The 22,749-nt window shown below is 37.2% G+C and overlaps 1 long non-coding RNA gene across 1 annotated transcript; it reads right to left on the bottom strand.

Annotated features, from left to right (window-relative positions):
• Window positions 1-15,851: 15,851 nt before the first annotated feature.
• On the bottom strand, window positions 15,852-22,456 carry LOC145674505 (uncharacterized). The gene is made up of 3 exons (XR_014128957.1): window positions 22,102-22,456; window positions 18,087-18,254; window positions 15,852-16,199 (listed from the first exon to the last, which is right to left on the bottom strand). It is a non-coding gene; the product is annotated as an uncharacterized LOC145674505 (long non-coding RNA).
• Between the last annotated feature and the right edge of the window lie 293 nt (window positions 22,457-22,749).

Raw genomic sequence — 22,749 nt, 5'->3', positions numbered from 1 at the left:
CCCTCCATACGTTGTACTCTCCCCCTCCCCAACTATCAGGGCTGAACTTGTATTGACACAGCATCAGAAGTGTCACTGTTTCTCTCATTGACCCCAAAAAGTATGAATTCAACACTAATATCGGTTATTTTTGATCATTTTTAAATTTCTCTCCCCCTCCCCTACGTTGTATCGTCAAAGTGAATGGCCTAAATAATTCCTGCCCCTAAATTCATGTATTTTGAGAATTTGATTGAGTTCTGTTGGGTGGTTCAACAGTGGCGAAGTCTCAAAGGCAGTCATTTTTATTTATTTTTTGCTTATATCTCCCCCTTCCTCTCCTCTAGGTTCTCTCGTCAAAGTGAAACGATAAAAAACATCCAAGGCCCGACCCTCATATATGTCGAAAATTTGATCGAGATCGGTTGGGTGGTTCAAAAGTTATTAGGTTTTATTAGTTTTTATTTATATGTCCCCCTCCTCTCCCCCTCTCCTAGGATCTACAGTTAAAGTGAAATTACAAAAAAATATTTTCAGATCCGAACCTGATGTATCCTGAAAATTTAATTGAGATCGGTGGGATAATTCAAAAGTTATTAAGTTACAAAAATAGTCACTTTCAAACTTATACAAATTGAATTTTTTTATAATTCCCCCTTCTTCTCTTCCCCTATGTTGCCCCGTCAAATTTAAATCATAAAAGCTATCCCAGGCCTGAAACTCATCTACGTTGAAAATTTGATCAAGATCGGTCTAGTGGTTCAGTATTCATTAAGTTTCATTTATTTTTTTGCACGCCCTCCCCCATCCCTCAGTTCTATCACCAAAGTGAATAGACTAAATCTAGCCCAGCATTGAACTTCATCCATGTTACAAATTTGAACGAGATCGGTCGGGCGTTTCAGTAGATTTAGAGTCACATAGTGATTTTCAATTTTATATATGTAGATAACATATGAGTTCCTCTAAATATTTTAGTGTTTTGCTGATGAATCTATTCGAGCGCAATGACTATGTCTCTTAGGACGATAGGAATCAACGCTCTAGTGTAGGTAGGTGTCTCTCAAAGAACATGTTTCTTAGAGCAGGGGATAAAACCAAAGACCAGGCGTTCTAGGGAGTGCTGAAGTACTTGCAGCGACCAAACGTCCTAGCAAAAAGGAACTTTCAGAACTTTCTTGGTATGAATGAGGAAAACCCAGGGAAAATTCACTTGCTATGGCTGGCCTGAAAAAGCTTTACAATTTTCAGATCGAGTGTCCCCACCGGGAATCGAAGCCAGGAACACTCACAGAAAAGACGTGTACGTTAGCAACTACGCTATGCGGGGCAACTTGATCTCTATAGACAAAAGAAATGGTCATAAATAGCTACAAACGAATTTTTAAATACGGAATCAACGTCCCAAAACTATATTTCATTTAAGGGAGACGGAACACTAAGGCAAGTGAATGATGATGGAAGAATTGGTGGAATGAGGAAGCGGGAGGACTCCGAGAAAAAACACAGCCACAAACTTACTTGGCCGGGAATCTAACCAGGGATGAACGTAAAAAGGCCAGGTGTTCTACCACTGCGGTATCGTGCCCCCAAGTGGCTTCATAGTATTCGCAGTTTTTATCCCTGTATTGCGAAATGACATGATAGATATACCAATTTTGAATTTAGCATTGAACCGTCATAATTTACAAGTTTACCAAAGTTTTAGAGTGCTGAACGAAACTCTCTTGTAATTTAAATATTAGATTATTCTTAATGACTCAACTTTAACCAGCTGAAAAGAAAATTACACCACAATTCAAGAATATTACATGTAGAGACTTGTTCAAGGAAGTAATCTCCCACCTTTTCTAAATTATCTTGCCTTCATATCCATAGACAGTGTATGTAGTTTTGGGGGAAATTTACCTAATGTAGGGAAATTTCGTAGGTAAATTTAGCAACAAAGTGGGAAAAAAGGATTTTTTTGGATAAAACGTTAAAATCTAGGGAAATTCTCCTGCTGACTGATTTACCAATATAAAAGCTTATTTTTTTATTTGTCTTGAGCAATAGTGTTTGTGTATGTGTCTGTTCAAAGTAACATATTATGCACCAAGTTGGTTGAGTGTATTTGTGTGTATGCGAGTTGTCTCGAGTTCGATTCCCGGTGGGGACAATCGGTAGAAAAAAATGTAAAAGATATTTAAGGCCAGTGATCCTGGGTGACGTTTTCTTGGGTTTCCCCCATTCACACCAGGCGAATGCCGGTATGGTACCTAACATTTAGGTCCTAGGCCGCTTCCTCCCTTCCGCAATCCTTTCTTCCTTCCCTTTCACCGGATACTGTGATCGCCGAGGGACGTCATCCCTCAAACGTGACGGGTTAACGTGGACATAGATATCGAAAGCCCAGAAATCTAATTCCCTTATTCCTATACTTCTGTAAAAAAAATAATAAATTAAAATAAAAAAATGAGGAAAAAGTAAGAAGTATAAGCGAAAAGCAAATGTGATTAACACTTCCTTTAATAAAGCTAAATCAATATTATCACATAATTTCTGCCATAGGAATTGGATACTCAACAAAGCAGAGAAAATTTGATTTAAAAAAGGGAAAATTTTGTTTTAGTCGTGGGAAATTTTCTTAAGGAAACTACAAACACTGGTCCATAGAAGGTAAGAAAATACAGGATAGTTCACACAACAGAGTCTAATATAACCCAGGATAGTGTGAACGCAAAGGTTTCATGACATTGTATTTGAAGGAGGCGAATTTAGAACATTCAGTTGAAAAAAAAAAGGTTGTCTACAACGTTAATATTTTCTTCTACACATTTGGTCCACTGCTGCATACAATTCTTAAATGTTTTATCTGCTACGAAGGTAAGTGCCCATGGGAAGAAAATCAACAATACAACACATGTACCACGAATTCATATTTGTAAACATATTCATTTAAAATGTTGAAAGTATTGTTAATTTTCAACTCATTATGAGAAGCTTTATAAGTTCTAATTAAATAAATTTGGATTCCAGCTGTGAGCAAGAGAAACCTTACGTTCGTACATAATTATTTGACTAATAGAAATAAAATCCAGATATATATTACGTATTACCAACGTTTTCGTTTTTTTCTTTGTTTTAATATTAAGCAAACTAATTACTACATGTTTTTGTTAACAATCATTGTGGAAAAAGAACAATGATGTTTTACGTTTTGAAATAGGTATAAAATACAATAAACACAAAATGCTTAATATTTAAAATACATACTTATGACAATAAGTGAATGTTGCAGGATATTATACAAAACTAACCTGTGCTAAGCTGGGGAGTTCGTTCCCAGAACTCCGCATTTGTCGGACAGTGAGCTCGTATCATTTATTTTCAGTCTTTGAGAAGTTTAATATCAAAGTCTTGTCTGTAACCTCAAAAGAATTTAAGGTGTGGCCATCTTATATTAAGGATTGCATCCATCAGTCTTTTTTTCTTTCAAATCCTTCTTCCCACCCTTCTTTCTGTATATGGGAAATATCTAAAAAAAAAAAAAAAAAAAAAACGCTGAAACACCTTTTAAATATATAAATGAATGTGACTATGTTTGTGACTTCATACCTTTAGAACCACTCGACCAATATCAATCAAATTTTCAACAAGCACTGGGTTCGAACCTAGGATGTTTTTTTATCATTTCACTATGACGGTGCAACTTAATGATGGGGGAGGAGGAATATTAGAAAATGATCGAAAATGACTAGTTTTAGTGCCGCATCCATAATTTTCGGGGTCACTGAGACGAACAGTGACACTTCCGATGTCATCTAAATCCAAATTCAACCTCTTTATATTCAAAGTAAAACGTATTGGGTTATAACAAATAATTGATTAGATTTCCTAAATTTACAGTAACTTTATTATAGGACATGTTACAAAACTTTGCAGGCAGATTGGAAACCTAAAATTGTTATTTGTGTTGCAGGTTCGCTTCTGATTTTTGAGGAAGTAATACTGTGTTCGAGTTTCATCCACATCAGTCTGTCTTAACAGTGCAATAACACTTCCGAACGAAGTTTAACTAACTAATAAGATCCACCAAGTGCTACGTCCACTCGGCGATGGTATGTACGGTTTACAGCTTCAAGATGCTTCTGTCGGCCTACCGCTCCCGAGAGATTGAAAACCGATGGATCGGTCGTGGCAGGGATGATAATCAGCAATTCGTGTCATGGCCTTTACGCTCTCCAGACTTAACCCCATGCGACTCTTTCGTGTGGGGTTGTGTGAAAGATGCAGTGTTTCCGCCTCCTCTACCAACAAACTTAACAGAACTCAGAGCTCGCATCAGCAGTACTTTCCAATGGATTGAAACGGACATCGTGTACCGAGTTTGGGAATAACTTAATTAACGATTTGATATTTGCAGAACTGCTCGTGGGCTGTTATAGAGCACTTGTAATATGTAACAGAAAAAAATGAGGTTTTTAGTACGTCTCCAAAGTTTTGTGACAATATGAAATCCGATCAATCATTTCTAATAACTTTGTATCTATGGTGCTTGTGAGGAAAATCGAGATCGGAATTTCAACGGATTTACACGTTTCATGGCCCCTACACACCGAAAAACGGATTTTTGGATGACTGCCCGTCTGCTTGTTCGTCCGTCCGTCCGCCCGTTAGTCCCGGACGTAATGACGTTCACTCACCCAAAGATCCAAAAACGAATTAAGTCAACGTTCAAACGTATTAAGTCACCCGTTCAACGTATTGTCCAAATTTAAAACTAAAGTTTTAATATAAGATTCGTTTCTTTCCTATTTTCAAAACAAGGGTAGTTAGAAATTTACATTTTTTTTTTCAAAAACGGCTATGACTGAAATGAAATCTTTCAGTTTAACATCCCACGACTATGCCCTCTAGACTAAGAGAGACGGACGGTTAAGGCAAGTGAATGATGATGGAATAATTGATGGAATGAAAATGTGGGAGGAAACAAAACTATTCCAAGAAAACCCACAAACACAATGCTGTCCAACTCAAAATTACTTGGCCGGTGATCAGATCAAGGACCTCACGCACCAGAGGTAAGCGCTCTACCACAGAGCTACTATGCCCCAGGAAAATGGTTGTAACGATTTTGTTCATATTTCATAAATCAATGTTTTTCTAACAACCCTATAATATGGGATTAGGATTAGGAATTATATTTCTGGGCTTTCGGCATCTATGGCCATGTTAGTCCGTCACTAGGATTAGGATTAGGAATTATATTTCAGGGCTTTCGGCATCTATGGCCATGTTAGTCCGTCACTAGGATTAGGATTAGGAATTAGATTTCTGGGCTTTCGGCATCTATGGCCATGTTAGACCGTCACTAGGATTAGGATTAGGAATTAGATTTCTGGGCTTTCGGCATTTATGGCCATGTTAGTCCGTCACTAGGATTAGGATTAGGAATTAGATTTCTGGGCTTTCGGCATCTATGGCCATGTTAGCCCGTCACTAGGATTAGGATTAGGAATTAGATTTCTGGGCTTTCGGCATATATGGCCATGTTAGTACGTCACTAGGATTAGGATTAGGAATTAGATTTCTGGGCTTTCGGCATCTATGGCCATGTTTGACCGTCACTAGGATTAGGATAAGAATTAGATTTCTGGGCTTTCGGCATCTATGGCCATGTTAGTCTGTCACTAGGATTAGGATTAGGAATTAGATTTCTGGGCTTTCGGCATCTATGGCCATGTTAGTCCGTCACTAGGATTAGGATTAGGAATTAGATTTCTGGGCTTTCGGCATCTATGGCCATGTTAGCCCGTCACTAGGATTAGGATTAGGAATTAGATTCCTTGGCTTTCGGCATCTATGGCCATGTTAGCCCGTCACTAGGATTAGGATTAGGAATTAGATTTCTGGGCTTTCGGCATCTATGGCCATGTTAGTTCGTCACTAGGATTAGGATTAGGAATTAGATTTCTGGGCTTTCGGCATCTATGGCCATGTTAGTCCGTCACTAAGATTAGGATTAGGAACTAAATTTCTGGGTTTTCGGCATCTATGGCCATGTTAGTTCGTCACTAGGATTAGGATTAGGAATTAGATTTCTGGGCTTTCGGCATCTATGGCCATGTTAGTCCGTCACTAGGATTAGGATTAGGAATTAGATTTCTGGGCTTTCGGCATCTATGGCCATGTTAGTCCGTCACTAGGATTAGGATTAGGAATTAGATTTCTGGGCTTTCGGCATCTATGGCCATGTTAGCCCGTCACTAGGATTAGGATTAGGAATTAGATTTCTTGGCTTTCGGCATCTATGGCCATGTTAGCCCGTCACTAGGATTAGGATTAGGAATTAGATTTCTGGGCTTTCGGCATCTATGGCCATGTTAGTCCGTCACTAGGATTAGGATTAGGAATTAGATTTCTGGGCTTTCGGCATCTATGGCCATGTTAGTCCGTCACTAGGATTAGGATTAGGAACTAAATTTCTGGGTTTTCGGCATCTATGGCCATGTTAGTTCGTCACTAGGATTAGGATTAGGAATTAGATTTCTGGGCTTTCGGCATCTATGGCCATGTTAGTCCGTCACTAGGATTAGGATTAGGAACTAAATTTCTGGGTTTTCGGCATCTATGGCCATGTTAGTCCGTCACTAGGATTAGGATTAGGAATTAGATTTCTGGGCTTTCGGCATCTATGGCCATGTTAGCCAGTCACTAGGATTAGGGTTAGAAATTATATTTCTGGGCTTTCGGCATCTATGGCCATGTTAGCCCGTCACTAGGATTAGGATTAGGAATTCGATTTCTGCGCTTTCGGCATCTATGGCCATGTTAGCCCGTCACTAGGATTAGGATTAGGAATTCGATTTCTGCGCTTTCGGCATCTATGGCCATGTTAGCCCATCAGTAGGATTAGGATTAGGAATTCGATTTCTGCGCTTTCGGCATCAATGGTCATGTTAGTCCGTCACTAGGATTAGGATTAGGAATTATATTTCTGGGCTTTCGGCATCTATGGCCATGTTAGACCGTAATTAGATTTGAATTAGGAATTAGATCTCTGGGCTTTCGGCATCTATGGCCATGTTATTCCGTCACTAGGATTTGGATTAGGAATTAGATTTCTGGGCTTTCGGCATCTATGACCATCCCAAGCAGCACACCGACGTCGAAAAGACGTGGTTTTTTGGTGTAAAACACCGTAAAATACACCGAACATGACGTGATTTACACGTCTTTTCCCACGTGGAAATGTCCGGGAATATGACGTGATTTTTATGACGTCTTTTTCACGTCATAGAATATGACGTGATTTTTATGACGTCTTTTACACGTCATAGAAATGACGTGTAAATCACGTCTTTTTTACGTGATTTCCACGTGTAAATCACGTCTTTTTCACACCCTTCATGTGAATGGGGGGGGGGGGTTGGGGCGTTCTCGAAATGAGGCGGCGAGAAGCAAAGGGGTGTAAGTGATATTTGCAATAAAATATGGATGTCTCAAAAATGGATTCTGCACAGCTAAATATACAAACTGGATGGTGAAGCTCGTCGCAGTCAAATAGAAAGTCTACCCATGAATGCTCTACGCCGAACTTCATTATGCAGTTTGTATATTTTGCAATGCAGAATCCATTTTAGAGACATACATACTCTATTGAAAATGTCACTTACACCCCTTTGCTTCTCGCTACCTCAAATGTCATGGAAGTCTGACAGGATTGTTCAGTTCCAAATGTCAAAACCATTAGAAATTGATGTGCATCCGCAGTTTTGATATTAGGAATTTCAATCCATGTACTACCTCGATTATTCACCACACTTTTGAGACTATTTATCAGCCCCTATTCAACCGTTTTGCACCAAAGTTAGGGGTTAGGCTACTAGAGCTACCTAGTTTTGGCCCCGTAAATTTTGAAATAGATCGGTTGAATAGTGGTTGAAACAAATAACCCTGAAACTGTGTCGAATAATCGAGATCCTACTATACATAGATTGAGATTCCTAATGTCAACACTGGATACACATCAATTTATGATTATTTGGAGATATGGAACTGAATAATAATAATACTAATAATACTAATAATAATAATAATAATAATAATAATAATAATAATAATATCTACTCTAAAACACACAGCTTACAACACATTTTTTTTTTAAATTATAAAAAAGAAAAAATCATACTTTTTTTTCTTAACTGCGTTTTTTTTTCTTGACAGTTCTGAACTGATCTCTGGCCGCAACACTTTTCTTGGGTAAAAAAAAAAGTCTACGAATAACAACTGGACAACGATTATTATAAGTAAAAACAATAATGAAAATAAATTTATCCTTGTGGCTGCTGCTTGATTTTTCACCATTGTGTTGTAATTTGCATAATAATTTACAAGCTCCTATACCAGATAAGTAAGACCACTAGGTTATTGTAATAAATAACAGATCAGGATAGACCCTAAGAACCCTAGATCTTGCCACAGTGAAATACATCACCACCCTCTCTCGGAAGCACACATTGGGGAACGTCAAAGTATTGTGGTCTATTTGATTGGTCTGTACCAAGAATTTGGAAATTTCGCTTCTCCGAAGGTTCGTATTATCTATGGATTGGGGATTTCCATATCCAATTGACCACCTCTAGTGTTGTTGATTTATATTTTTTTCAGAATTTGGATAATAACCTTTTGAAGAGTATATATTCGCCTCTTAATGTGTGGTATATTTACCTACACATTAAGAAGCGAATATACAATAGCTGTCAAGGAATAATTATATACGTAGTGCTACAGAAAAGAAACGGCAGCGCTTGCTCCACGAAAGGATAAATTTAAAGCCATACATTAAACAGAAAACCGAGACGCATTGGATCGACTTGAAAAACATAAAAAAAAAGCCCTCGAATGTAAGACTCACCCTTGGCGGAAAAAAACCCTACATAACTTTTAAGAATGAGAAAAGACGAATAAACATTGTAAAAACAAACAATGAAATGGAAAAATAAAGGAACATTGTACTTACAGTCCTAAGAAAATGAAATTAAATGAAATCTTTAAGTTTTACGTCCCACGCTTATACCGGTTAGGCTAAAGGAGAAGGTGATAATGAGAAATGAATGAAATGGTGGAATGAAGAAAGTGGGAGAACCCCGAGAAAACCCACGCACACGGTTTGTCTACTACGGAGTTCACTTGGCGGGGGCTGGGATCGAACCCGGAACCCCAAGCACCAGAGGTGAACGCTCTACCACTGAGCCACCGCGGCCCTTGGTACTAACAAGAATCCACTCATTTCGTCACTGGAATTTATTCATGTGCATTTACTTGTACCTTCTTCTTAATGAAATTACGGTACAACACGTGCTTCGATAAATTTTATAGCTATCCATTATTACGCTAGTATGCGCACACATACACACAAACACAACCACCCACATCCAACACACACTCACATACACAAGAACAATGGGTTTTATTGACAGTGCAAAATTTAGGACTAAACTTTTATAACTCCAATTTAAGACACCTTTATTTTGGAGGTGAAAAATCGAAAAAGAAAGTACATTTTAAAATTAATTAATCTCTGAGGGATGAAAGCGAAAACACATAACCATTAATTTGAATTCTACATTTATTAGTTATATGTACCAAATTTCACAAAATTAAATCCCCACGTTAAGCGGGTTTGCATATCCAGGCTCCTAACTATGAAAACATTTACGCTCAGTCCAACCTCAATCATTTCACGAATTCAACCTGTTTTACGTATGTTATTAGGACATAATATCGATTGTGATTTATTCTAAAAACACTTTTATACATTGCAAGAGCTGTAACGTCCAAATATTTACTGAGAACTCATAGTTGTATCGGAATAAACAAAAGCGAGTATGGAACAGTAAACTGCTTTCACAAAAGGAAAAAGAATATGTGCAAAAGGCCTGCAAAACGGTCGAGTGGTTTGGGTCGATACGCTATCAATCACATGTTTCTGAGTTCAAACCCTGTAGCAAGTTGTTTCTTTCTTTAAGTGTCTTCCTATTTTCACCCGGAGGCTGAAAATATTTCTTTGAGTAACTCATTGAAAACTTCTTTTGTTTCAAATTCAATTAGAACGGAACATTATATGAATTGCGAATCTTAAATCCATAGCTAAAAAAAAAAAATGAAGTATACTCACTACTCCATTATCCTCTGATTTGTAACGAAAAACTATTTATAAACAGTGGTGACTTCAGAAAATTATCTTCGGGGGGAATTTCAATATGCGGGTGGAGGGCAAACATTGGTAGTCCACATTGAGCGCGATCGAATATATAGTCCTGAAGGCGGAAATTTCTTAGCTCGAGAGGGGTCTCAAATTCTCCCTCAGATCACGTCCTGAAAACATCATTGCTTAAAAGCTTTTCGTAACAAATATAATATTACACTTGTTTCTCGTTCTACATTTAGAATTGGTAAAATCATAACTTATAGAGGATTATAATAAAAGCATAAAAATTACAATACCGATCATGTATAAATTATCCTGTAAGTTACCAACTTTGGGTCAGATTAAAACTCAAATATTTGTTTTCGGATTGCACTTAGAAGTAAGTCCTCTCTATATAATCCTGATTGGAAAGCCATGTTTAACACTAATTAATTAATCAATATTTATACTAATATTTTTTTATTTTACTCGTTTTACTATTCAGTATTATATACACTTCATTTCCAAAATCAAAATCTCGAAAATGTATATTGTACGAGTGGACTCATAAATAAATGATTATTTATCATATATATTGGTCTCTATTCGAAATTCTATTTAATCGAATCCGACAAGAACACAGACAGAAACATCGAGAACAGGTGAAAAAAAAGAGAGAGAAAGGCGTTGTACCCGGCGGGGACTCGAAGTAAGTTCGAATGGTTCTTTACAAGCCGAACGCCTTAGACCACTCGGCTATGGTAACAACTAGTGATTGTAGCAAAGGCTTCGAGTAGTAGTTTTTATTACAGAATAACATTTTCTATTGCCTAAAATTTAAACCTAATTTACTTTGATATAATATACCTATTAATTTGTTTCATGAACGTTTTCGTTACTTTGATGAATGATGTATGTTGTTGATATAGAGTCTATTACACATTCTTTCGTAAATATTATAGAAAGTATCAGGGTTATTTATGATCTTTTATGGAAATTGACTGGCGCATGCGCAGTACACAGACAGTTCAATTGGAAGGCGAGGAATGAAACGCTTACACACTGTTTCAATGTTTCTCTCGCAAGCAGTAGTTCCCAACCGAGGGACGGCGGGACGCACTTCCTCCTCCTGGGGTGGCGTGAAGGATTTACGAAGTCCCTTTGTTGTCTTATATTTCTTGAATAATTATACACAATATCCAGTCACATCTTCTACACATTTGGAAGTGATAAATCGTAGTATAAATAAACCGTCCTCTACATAGAGTGATTGTTGCTTTTCCAAGATTATAAACTGAAACACTTTTTATTTCAATAGAATATAAAAGTTTCAATGGGAGGGGTTACAACCCCCTCAACCCCCTGGGTCTTCGATATGTCACCGCCTAAACTGTAACTTTCAAGTTAGAATCGAAAAATGGAGACATGTGACCTACTAAATATATTTTTAGTTAATTATACATTTTCATAAATAAAATATCCACAATTACAATGACAGTAAATGCTAAGTAATTATTGTAAATCTTTGTACTTTCATTTTCCCTCTTTCTTCTCAACTGAGCTTGAAAAATGTAAAAATGGAGGTTAAGAACTTCAAACATTACGTATATTTTAGTGTATTACGAAATTATATTTAATAGAATCCGGTAGGATCACAAACAGAAACGTCAAGAAGAGGTAAAATCAAATTGTATTGTGGTGGGATTCGAACTACTCTTGAATGATGCTTCAGAATCTCTAACCGAATGCCTTAGTCCACTCGGCTAATGTGACAAATTGAAAATATAGTAAGCGTGTTTCATGTTCAATATTTTGTTACAGTATGAAATTTATTTTGTATTCTCTGAAGTTTAAGCCTATTTTGCCCGGATTAATAGTCTGTTGAAATTGTTTTATGTTTACGGTATTCTTTACTTTGACGAATGATGTTAATATAGGTTCTATTACGTATTCGTTCATAAATATTACAGCAATTGTCAGGATTATTTATGATCTTTCATGAAAATTGACTGGTGCATGCGCAGTAGAAACAGAAAGATGCACTTTACCGACATTTGTCATACACGCCAGAACGCAAATTTCTAACAGGTTCTCAAAATGCCTCGCTCTAAAGGCTGTGGAGAACTGTCTGTTGCTCTGAGAGGAGAAATCATAGGCCGAGCAAAAATGGGACAAACTGTGCCTCAGATTGCTAGAGATCTGGGATGTGACAAGAAAACGGTGAAGAAATGGGTTCAGCGACATGAAGAAGGTGGTGAATGGTTCAGGTCTCGGTCAAGAAATGGAAGGCCAAAAGTGACAACTTCAGCTCAAGATCAAGCTTTAGTTACAGAAGTAATCAACAGACCTCTATGCCACACGTCAGTCCTCTTGGACAAAGCCAGAGAATATAATTGTTCTCACGAAACAATGAGAAGAAGATTATTGCGGCTGGTCTACACTGTTCAAGACCCGCTAGGAAGACTCTCCTGACTGAAACTCACAAGGCCAGACGAATGGAATGGGCACAGAATAACATAACCCAACCTCAGTCATATTGGGATTTAGTCATCTGGACCGACGAGAAGGTTTTCAAGTCTAACCAACAAGGCAGAGTTATATTGTATAGACCGCGCGGAACCAGGTATGCTGAACAAAATATTATCAGAACTTCTTGTTCAGGACGAATATCAGCACACTTTTGGGGATACATGACGGCTGCTGGTCCTGGAGATTTAGTTGCGGTGCCTGAGAGAATGAACAGCAGTGTTTACATTAATATTCTCGAAAATACGTTGTTACCGTCCTTAGAAAGAAACTTCCCCGAACAGGAAGAATATATATTTATGCATGACAAAAGTGCTGTTCACACTTCCCGGCAAACACGAGAGTGGCTAAATGAACATCCAGAGTTAATTTGTATTGAGTGGCCCCCTCTATCCCCAGATTTGAACCCAAATGAACATCTGTGGGCCTACATGGTGCAAGAATGGGAAGAGAGACGTGAAGACAGAGACCAAACGTTTCTTCAAAATCATGTTATGGAACTGTGGCAACATTTTCGTGACACACCGTCGTATTGCTCGAGACTTGTATCTAGTATCCCCTCCAGACTTCAAGAAGTTACTGACTCTGGAGGTGACTACACGAAGTTACTGACTCTGGAGGTGACTACACGAAGTACTAGTGTGTTATGTTTTGTGTAAACATTTATTTAAGTTTCATTTATTTATTATATTTTTTTTCAAGAGCAATACTTTCGTTCTTCATTCTTTTCCTTTGCTTGTTTACTTATTAGTTCGTTAAAACGTAAAGGAAGAGTAGTATATCTTCAAAAAGTATTTGTGAACTTACTTTGAACGTTTCTAAGAATACATTTACTTTTTTTTTCCTTACTCTATATCATGCCAAATATAACTTTCATTTCAGTTAATTAATAACTTTATTTCACATCTCGGATAAAAGTATTATTGTCTTTTTAACGATATTTTTCCATTTTAATTGTGTAAATTCTAGTTTCATTGAATTATCTCAATTCTAATGAATAAATCACATTTTGTTTATTGTCCCTTCCTTAGCTAAGTTCGAATTCGAGAACAATTTGGTGTAATATACGTTCTTTATTCTTCATATTGTGCAGTAATGACAATATTAATTATTTTTCATGAGTACAGTTGATTAGTGAGAACTTGGACAAACATTAACCTGGTGATTCTTTACGCAATGACAAGCGTAAAATACATTTTAGCTATTCTTTATACTTCATAGCGATGAAACATTCTAACAGTCTGTTAGCGTTTCCTTCCTCGCCTTCCAATTGAACTGTCTGTGTACTGCGCATGCGCCAGTCAATTTCCATGAAAGATCATAAATAACCCTCATACTTACTATAATATTTACGAAAGAATGTGTATTAGAATCTATATCAACAACATACATCATTCATCAAAGTAACGAAAACGTGTTCATGTAACAAATTAATAGATATATTATATCAAAGTAAATTAGGTTTAAATTTTAGGCAATAGAAAAAATGTTATTCTGTAATAAGAACTACTACTTGAAGCCTTTGCTACAATCACTAGTTGTTACCATAGCTGAGTGGTCTAAGGCGTTCGGCTTGTAAAGAACCATTCGAACTTACTTCGAGTCCCCGCCGGGTACAACGTCTTTTTCTCTCTCTTTTTTCACCTGTAATCGATGTTCCTGTCGGATTCGATTAAATAGAATTTCGAATAGAGACCAATATATATGATAAATAATCATTTATTTATGAGTCTGCACTCGTACAATATACATTTTCGAGATTTTGATTTTGGAAATGAAGTGTATATAATACTGAATAGTAAAACGAGTAAAATAAAAAAAAATATTAGTATAAATATTGATTAATTAATTAGTGTTAAACATGGCTTTCCAATCAGGATTATATAGAGAGGACTTACTTCTAAGTGCAATCCGAAAACAAATATTTGAGTTTTAATCTGACCCAAAGTTGGTAACTTACAGGATAATTTATACATGATCGGTATTGTAATTTTTATGCTTTTATTATAATCCTCTATAAGTTATGATTTTACCAATTCTAAATGTAGTACGAGAAACAAGTGTAATATTATATTTGTTACGAAAAGCTTTTAAGCAATGATGTTTTCAGGACGTGATCTGAGGGAGAATTTGAGACCCCTCTCGAGCTAAGAAATTTCCGCCTTCAGGGCTATATATTCGATCGCGCTCAATGTGGACTACCAATGTTTGCCCTCCACCCGCATATTGAAATTCCCCCCGAGGATAATTTTCTGAAGTCACCACTGTTTATAAATAGTTTTTCGTTACAAATCAGAGGATAATGGAGTAGTGAGTATACTTCATTTTTTTTTTAGCTATGGATTTAAGATTCGCAATTCATATAATGTTCCGTTCTAATTGAATTTGAAACAAAAGAAGTTTTCAATGAGTTACTCAAAGAAATATTTTCAGCCTCCGGGTGAAAATAGGAAGACACTTAAAAAAAGAAACAACTTGCTACAGGGTTTGAACTCAGAAACATGTGATTGATAGCGTATCGACCCAAACCACTCGACCGTTTTGCAGGCCTTTTGCACATATTCTTTTTCCTTTTGTGAAAGCAGTTTACTGTTCCATACTCGCTTTTGTTTATTCCGATACAACTATGAGTTCTCAGTAAATATTTGGACGTTACAGCTCTTGCAATGTATAAAAGTGTTTTTAGAATAAATCACAATCGATATTATGTCCTAATAACATACGTAAAACAGGTTGAATTCGTGAAATGATTGAGGTTGGACTGAGCGTAAATGTTTTCATAGTTAGGAGCCTGGATATGCAAACCCGCTTAACGTGGGGATTTAATTTTGTGAAATTTGGTACAATGTGCACGTTTTGTCGTATAAAATAATATTCATACTATTTGTAATGCAATAAGAAACACTGATTGTCTTTATTATTTGTAATACAAACAAGAAATATGTAGACAATGCAAATCTGTTGGTTATAATCTAAAACTTACAGAGATCTTTTAATAATATAAAATAAAAAGAATTAAATTTTCCTATAAGTTTCGTATGAAGGAAAACACCTTTCACAGTTATTGAAAGTACAGAAATACAGCATCATATCAAAAAAGCCTCACGTGCTTAAGTAGGTTAAAAATGGGGACTGCGGTAAGTATCCCACTTCTTCATCTATTACACCAGTAGCAGTTTCTTCCATCTTTTAGTTTTCGAAAGAGATGCCTTTACATTGATTTCCAAACAAAGCGAGGAGGAACAGGTCAACATGTTTCAAGCATGCCGAATCCTTTTCATCCTCAAACAACAAGGTAGATGGAAGTGAATATCTTTCTACTAACGTTTTGAAGATTTGTGGCATTTGTTCATTTGAAGATCTTTATTTTTACTCACGAATGATAAGTGTCTTTAAGGCTAGTTTGCACAACGTGAACTTTGCTCTTTTTTCCGCGGGAGTTAAATTTCATCGCCAGCTCTTTGGAAACCAAGCATCAGAGAAAGGTCCCTTTTTCTCCCAACGATGACAGATAGGAACACTGAAACAGAAAAAAAAAATCATGAACAATCATAGTGCAATTTTTCAGGTGGGGAGAAAATTTAAAAAAACAATTACAATACGTTATGTGTAACTACAATCAATACGCAATAAAACGATTAGTTACTGCACTCGCTTGCATGAAGTCCCACTTTTAACGTCCTTCCATACAGCAAAATTAAACTACCATTAATTTATTTATTCTGTAATAGCTTAACTTTTGATTTTATTGCAGCTGTTAACTCTGATTGTTTAGGAAAATCAAACAAGTTGGGGGATATAAGACTTTGTATATACAGATACATGACAAATAATTCTGAAACACTCATAGAAGGCTACATTACGTATGTGCTCACAATATAAAATGCCACTCCAAGACCAACTTTAGGATGTGAGCTAAAAGAGACGATCAAGTATACTGATACGATATTACAACTGATGCAAAAAAAAAAAAAAAAAAAAAACTTTGAGTTTTACGTCCTACAGTTTTGTCGGTTAGGCTAAAGGAGACGGTGATGATGAAGACTGAATGAAATGGTGGAATGAAGAAAGTGGGAGAACCTGGAGTAAACCCACGCACACTGTGCTTGTCCACCACAAAGTTCACTTTGCGGGGACTGGAATCATAACTGATGCAGACTCATGCAGTAAGAATAGTTTTTATGGTATGAAACAAAGAACTTTCTAATAATAAAATAATATAGCTACTCATTTATCAAACACAACTAGACAACGATAGAAATTACATGTATTATCTTTCACTACTGCTATGTAACCCCCAAAATGGAGTCAAAATTCCGCATTTACATATCGTGACAGAACTGCGCTATCGGATGCAGCAATCTGACAAGCTGCACACAGGTGGAATTAACCAGTAAAGGTATCCTTCTACTGTCATAAGAAATTTCATCCTGATTGGATACGATTTAGTAAGTTAAATTTATGATGCAAGACGAAACATATATTAGCATTTCAAAATATGACAAAAAAGAACGTGAAAATTACAAACAAAATGGTGTATAACTTATGTATTCCGAAAAATAAAAAATTGTGAGCAAACGCCCCCTCACTTGTTACTGGAGTATTTTTAAAAAATAAGACTTCTAGAACCAGAATTCTGTCACAAGCAGTAGGGTGAAAATCGTCACATTATTTGTTCTGAGCAGGGTTAGAAGTTGCGGCAGCTATTATTATTATTATTATTATTATTAATAATAATAATAATAATAATAATAATAATAATAATAAAAATAAAACTTCTCTTTGGTGAAAATTATATTTAACCCCTCTGTTGAGAAAAACATTTTCGGGAGGAGTACTTTTACCCACTCAAAAAAAAAAAAAAAAAGCGAGAACACTATAACATGTGATACATTCCATATTAAAGCTTTGCTTATATATAAATACTCAAGTCAAATAAAATAATTGCTGAAGGAATAAAAATTAATAAACAAGGAAATCTTTAAAAATCTAAAATAATAAAGAAATAAATAGAGTGTATCTGAAGAAGATAAGGGTAGTTGCTGAAACAGTTACATTTAAATAAAATTGGCGCAGCTGTGGCTCGGTGATAGAGCGTTCACCTCTGGTGCTTGGGGCCAATGGTTTGATCCCAGCTCACTTCAAGCGGCTTTTCTAGGAGTTCTCCAATTTTTTCCCACATTCTTCATTCCACCATTTAATTCACTTCTCATCATCACCGACTCCCTTAGCCTCAGTGCCTGATCGTGGAACGTTAAATTGAATATTTCATTTACATAAAAGTATTACCTTATTCAACAATTATTTTATTTTATAAGTACTAATAAAATATTACTACTTTCTTTCTTTTCTTCTTACTCGGCATTTTCTTACATGGGTATTACAAAATAACATGTCAAAAACTCACCTGTCGCAACTTTGGTATGTATATCATCCTCCACAGTGATATTTCTAGAGCAGCTCGACGAGCAGAAAGGGGTCAGGGTAACGGCTTCAAGTTCAGTTAAGAAAGATTCCGTGCTAGGTGGTCTGCTGTTGATCAATTCATCATTTGCAGGAGCATTGGCCACACGCTCTGGAAAGTGGGAGTACATGCAAGGCTTATTTTGGGAAATAACATGTATTTACACCTAGGCTTATTACAACGACTAAATACATTTAACATGAAATGATGCAGTTTAATTTCATGTAAACAGTAAAGTGGGTTTTTACTACATTTTGTATCATAAAAAAAAGAGCTTATAGAAAGAAAAATGAGTTGGCAGGAAAATATCAGCCATAAATTTCACATGCTTTCTGTTCTGGATATTTTCAGCGTAAAGGACAGTGTGAAGAAGAGTCCGAAATCGTCCCAACCTCGGTGCAGGAATGGCCACTTTTTAAATGGAAAGATACGTAAAATAAATATTGACAAACTTGTGGACAGATAGATTTTATGGATTATTGTCTGCCCGTTGTTAACAAGAAGCAGGGATCGGAAAATCTTTGAGATTTACGTCCCACGGTTATGCCGATTAGGCTAAAGGAGACGGTGATGATGAGTAATGGATGAAATGGTGGAATGAAGAAAGTGGGAGGAAACGGGAGAGCCCCGAGAAAACCCACCCACACGGTGTTTGTCCACCACAAAGTTCACTTGGCGGGGGCTGGGATCGAACCCGGAACCCCAAGCACCAGATGTGAACGCTCTACCACTGAGCCACCGCGGCCCCATAAGAAGTAGGGATCGGATTTGAGATCGGAGTGAGAGCGTAAAATATCGCATCTTGAACACAAATGACTACCTGCGTTTTCGAACGCGGACATTTTCTGACCAAAAACACCAAGGCAAGTAATTTCTATTGCTTCATTTAAATTCTGCAACGTGTATATAAAAAAAAAAGTTTTTCTTACATTTATAATACAAGCTTGAAAAGATCAAGAGCTCCAATTCTGGGATAGGTTTTATTTTTTAAAAAAAATAAAAAATATCCTGCTCTGGATCCGCCCCTGTTGTGTACACACCTTCCTTTTGGTGGCAGCAGATATGTAAGCCCCGAAGCAATGAGGTATGTTTTTTTTTTTTTTACTGATGGGGCTGCAGTTCCTCACTGGTAGAGCGTTCACTTCAAGTGCGTGCGGTCCCTGGTTCGATCCCAGCTCGTGCCAAGTGGGCTTTGTGGTGGACAAACACCATGTGCCTGAGTTTTCTCGATACTCTCCCGTTTCCGCCCACTTTCTTCATACCTCCATTTTTCACATTTCATTATCACCATCTTCCTTAGGCTCGGTGCTTTTCCTGGGGCGTGAAACTAAATATTTAATTTCATTTCTTTTTAATGATGAGGAATTGGTGTTCCACCTGAAAGCAGGTTTTTGACCCAAAGAGACTTCCGTTGTTAATGTGCGCATAAACATTAGGAGGATATTCCCTATGTCAAGAGCTCTCTTAAACACATCTGACTGGAACCACCACCAGCCCCCAACCACGGTCCCTAAATAAGACATTTGGTTTCCTTTGAATCGTTTCACGATTAGCAGTGGAAATCATAATAATATAGTCATGTAGAGGATACTTAATTGAGCTGGAATATATTTTTTGAACTTCAGTGGCAACATTGATAAGTATCCATCATCATGCTGGCACTGGAGTAAGTACTGTAATCTAAAATGCGAGGGAGCTGTCTACTCAATTAATGAACAAAATATTCGAACAGTCAAAAATCCGTTACATTATTACGATTTCCACACCGAATTCTGTAGCACAGTTACGGTAGCCAAGTGTCTTGTGAGGGTGTGTAGGTGCAACAGGGCGATGGTTGCAGTTTGAGAGTGCTCTCAACTGGGGTAATATCCTCCCACTGATTATGCACATATACAATGGGGGCACTACTTTAGCAAACGGGTCTACCAAATATTCATCGATTTTGTGGATTTTTTCACTAGATTTAAGACAGTAGTGCTAAAAAAGGCTAAACAAAACATAACTGAGTGAGCGAAGGGGTTAGAACTTCCATAGGGCTCGTTGTTTCTAACTTTGAAGTCATACACGATTGGCATTGCAACAATTGCCGAGGGTCATTTCCCAAAGGGGTTCACTCGAGCAGTCGGTTCTACCTAACAGAAAATTCATAGGTAACATACGATGTGAAACATATTTTTTGTGAAGGAATAAAAGTGTGAATGTAAGTAATTAATGTCAGTACACAGCTAATTGAAGTGAATTTTGGGCATTATTCGAGCAGACGGTTCTACCAAATTTTGACATATTTCTTACAGTTTCATATCAGGTTAGAACAATGCATTTCTTTTAGCAGAGCATAAACTAAATCAGAAGCTCCATTAGTGCTTGAGATTGACTTCAGGCGTCAGTACAAATACAGCGTGGACGTAAAGCGTAACAATTTGAGTGAATAAAACACGAACCAATTTATATCAGCTCCCCACTAAAAAGCAGGAATACTATATAACCGAGTCAGGGTAGGAGCACAGCAACAGGGTCCGAGCGGCAGCGACGGGATGCGTCCGTAGGGAGCAGGCGCGTCAGCGACGGGGAATATACGTCTAAAAGAGAATAGTGGAAGACCACACTTACATATGCAATACTTTAACTGATCACTTAAAATTCATTTCAATATGTTGTACACTGACAGTAATTACTTATATTCACACTCTTATTCCTTCACGAAAAATTTTTCTTATAATATTTTACCTATAAATTTTCTATTTGGTAGAACCGGCTGCTCGAATGAAGCCGCATTTTGAGTGATAGTGAAATCATTGTAAGCGTGAGTGTGCTTTTCCATTATCCTTCTTTACGCTCATAGTCCCCGTCGCTGACGTGCCTGTTCCCTACGAACGCACCCCCTCGTTGCCGCTCGGGCCCTCTTGCTGTGCTCCTGCACTGATTCCAATAGAATGCATTTGTGCTTTTTAGTGGGCACCTAGCAAAAGTTGTTTCGTGTTTTATGCACTGTACTTAATATGCCACGCGTCGGCAAGGTTCTAGAACACAAGTCCCCCCATATAGGTTAACAGCTAGATTGGTTCTTTTCTGTATCAAAGTTTAACATTTAATTCACATAGTATTGTTGAGCGAGCGTCAGCGAGTGAAGGCGGGTTAGAGCCCCGCACGGCACGTGGTTTTCTGTCTTTGTTACAATTAAGTGGGAAGGGGGACCTGTGTTCTAGAACCTTGCCCCATGCGTCTACTCTATATTTATACTAACCCCCGTGAAGTCAATCTGCAAGTAGTAATGGAGCTTATCATTTAGTGCATATTCTGCTATAGGAAATACAATGCTCTAACCTAACCTGAAAATGTAAGAAATGTATCAAAATTTAGTAGAACCGTCTGTTCCAGTAATGCCTCCAAAAGCATACACTTACTGTCATCTCGTTGTTTGCTTGTATTTAGCAGTCTTTCGCCTTGGCAAATAGTACCACAATGCGTACAGCTTTTATTATACGGATTCATAGTAAAAGTAGTAGTAGTAGGAACGGGTTAGAAGCCCTGCGGAGGTTGGTTGGTCCTGTTCTCGACATGAAATAGGCAAATTAAAGACTTGTCCAATTTTTTTCGTACATTTTACAATCTATGGATCTGTATAGTAAAACTGCACCACAGAATGACATACTTTCCCATGCATAGTCACTCCCATATACGGTTTATTGAGAATAAAAACACATACATTATCATTTTACTACCTTCACTATTAATATTTTATATAGTATTCTACCTAAAATATTTAATTTGATACAGACGTCTGCAAATGTTAACCTAATGTAGGTATCCTCGTTCTTTCTACGGTATTTTAATACACTGTAATAAGAAACCGTAGGCAACGCTGTATGAGGAGCTAATCTTCAAAATTACAATACTCAATCTGCTGAATTTTACACAGACTGCACCTAGATAGGAATAGGATAGGAATTATACTTACTTGTCTTAAAGTTGACCTTTATCACAGGTGCCTTTAACAAAACACATTATTTATATTCACACAATCATAACACGATTCCGCAAATGGCTCACGATTCCCAGCATGCACTGCTCAAACTGCAGTTACAGTACGGGGAACGTCCGCGCTTTTTAGCACCTAAAAAAGACGTCTATTTTTGGTGATGTTCGACACGTGATACTTTGTACCATTCTGGCACGTGATAAACACGTACAATTTAGGTCATGTTTGACACGTCATTTTTGTTACCATTTTGGTACGTGATAAAGACGTTCCAAATTTTCAAAAGACGTCATTTTGAATTCGAACCCCAAAAAAAGACGTGTTTATGACGTGACTGTGCTACTTGGGATGTTAGACCGTCACTAGGATTAGGATTAGAAATTAGATTTCTGGGCTTTCGGCATCTATGGCCATGTTAGTCCGTCACTAGGATTAGGATTAGGAATTAGATTTCTGGGCTTTTGGCATCTATAGCCATATTAGGGATGACGTACCTTGGTGATCACACTACACGGAGAAAGGGAAGGAAGAAAGCATTGGGGAAGGAAGGAAGCGCCCAGGGATCTATAAGTTAGGTACCACCCGAGCATTTGCCTGGTGTGCATGAGGAAAACCCTGGAAAATCTC

The sequence above is a fragment of the Thermobia domestica genome, chromosome 17, assembly GCF_964235325.1.
Source record: "Thermobia domestica chromosome 17, izTheDome1.hap1.1, whole genome shotgun sequence".
Taxonomy (NCBI): domain Eukaryota; kingdom Metazoa; phylum Arthropoda; class Insecta; order Zygentoma; family Lepismatidae; genus Thermobia; species Thermobia domestica.
The sequence above is the reverse complement of the archived record's forward strand: the minus strand, read 5'-3'. Positions and strand labels throughout refer to the sequence as shown.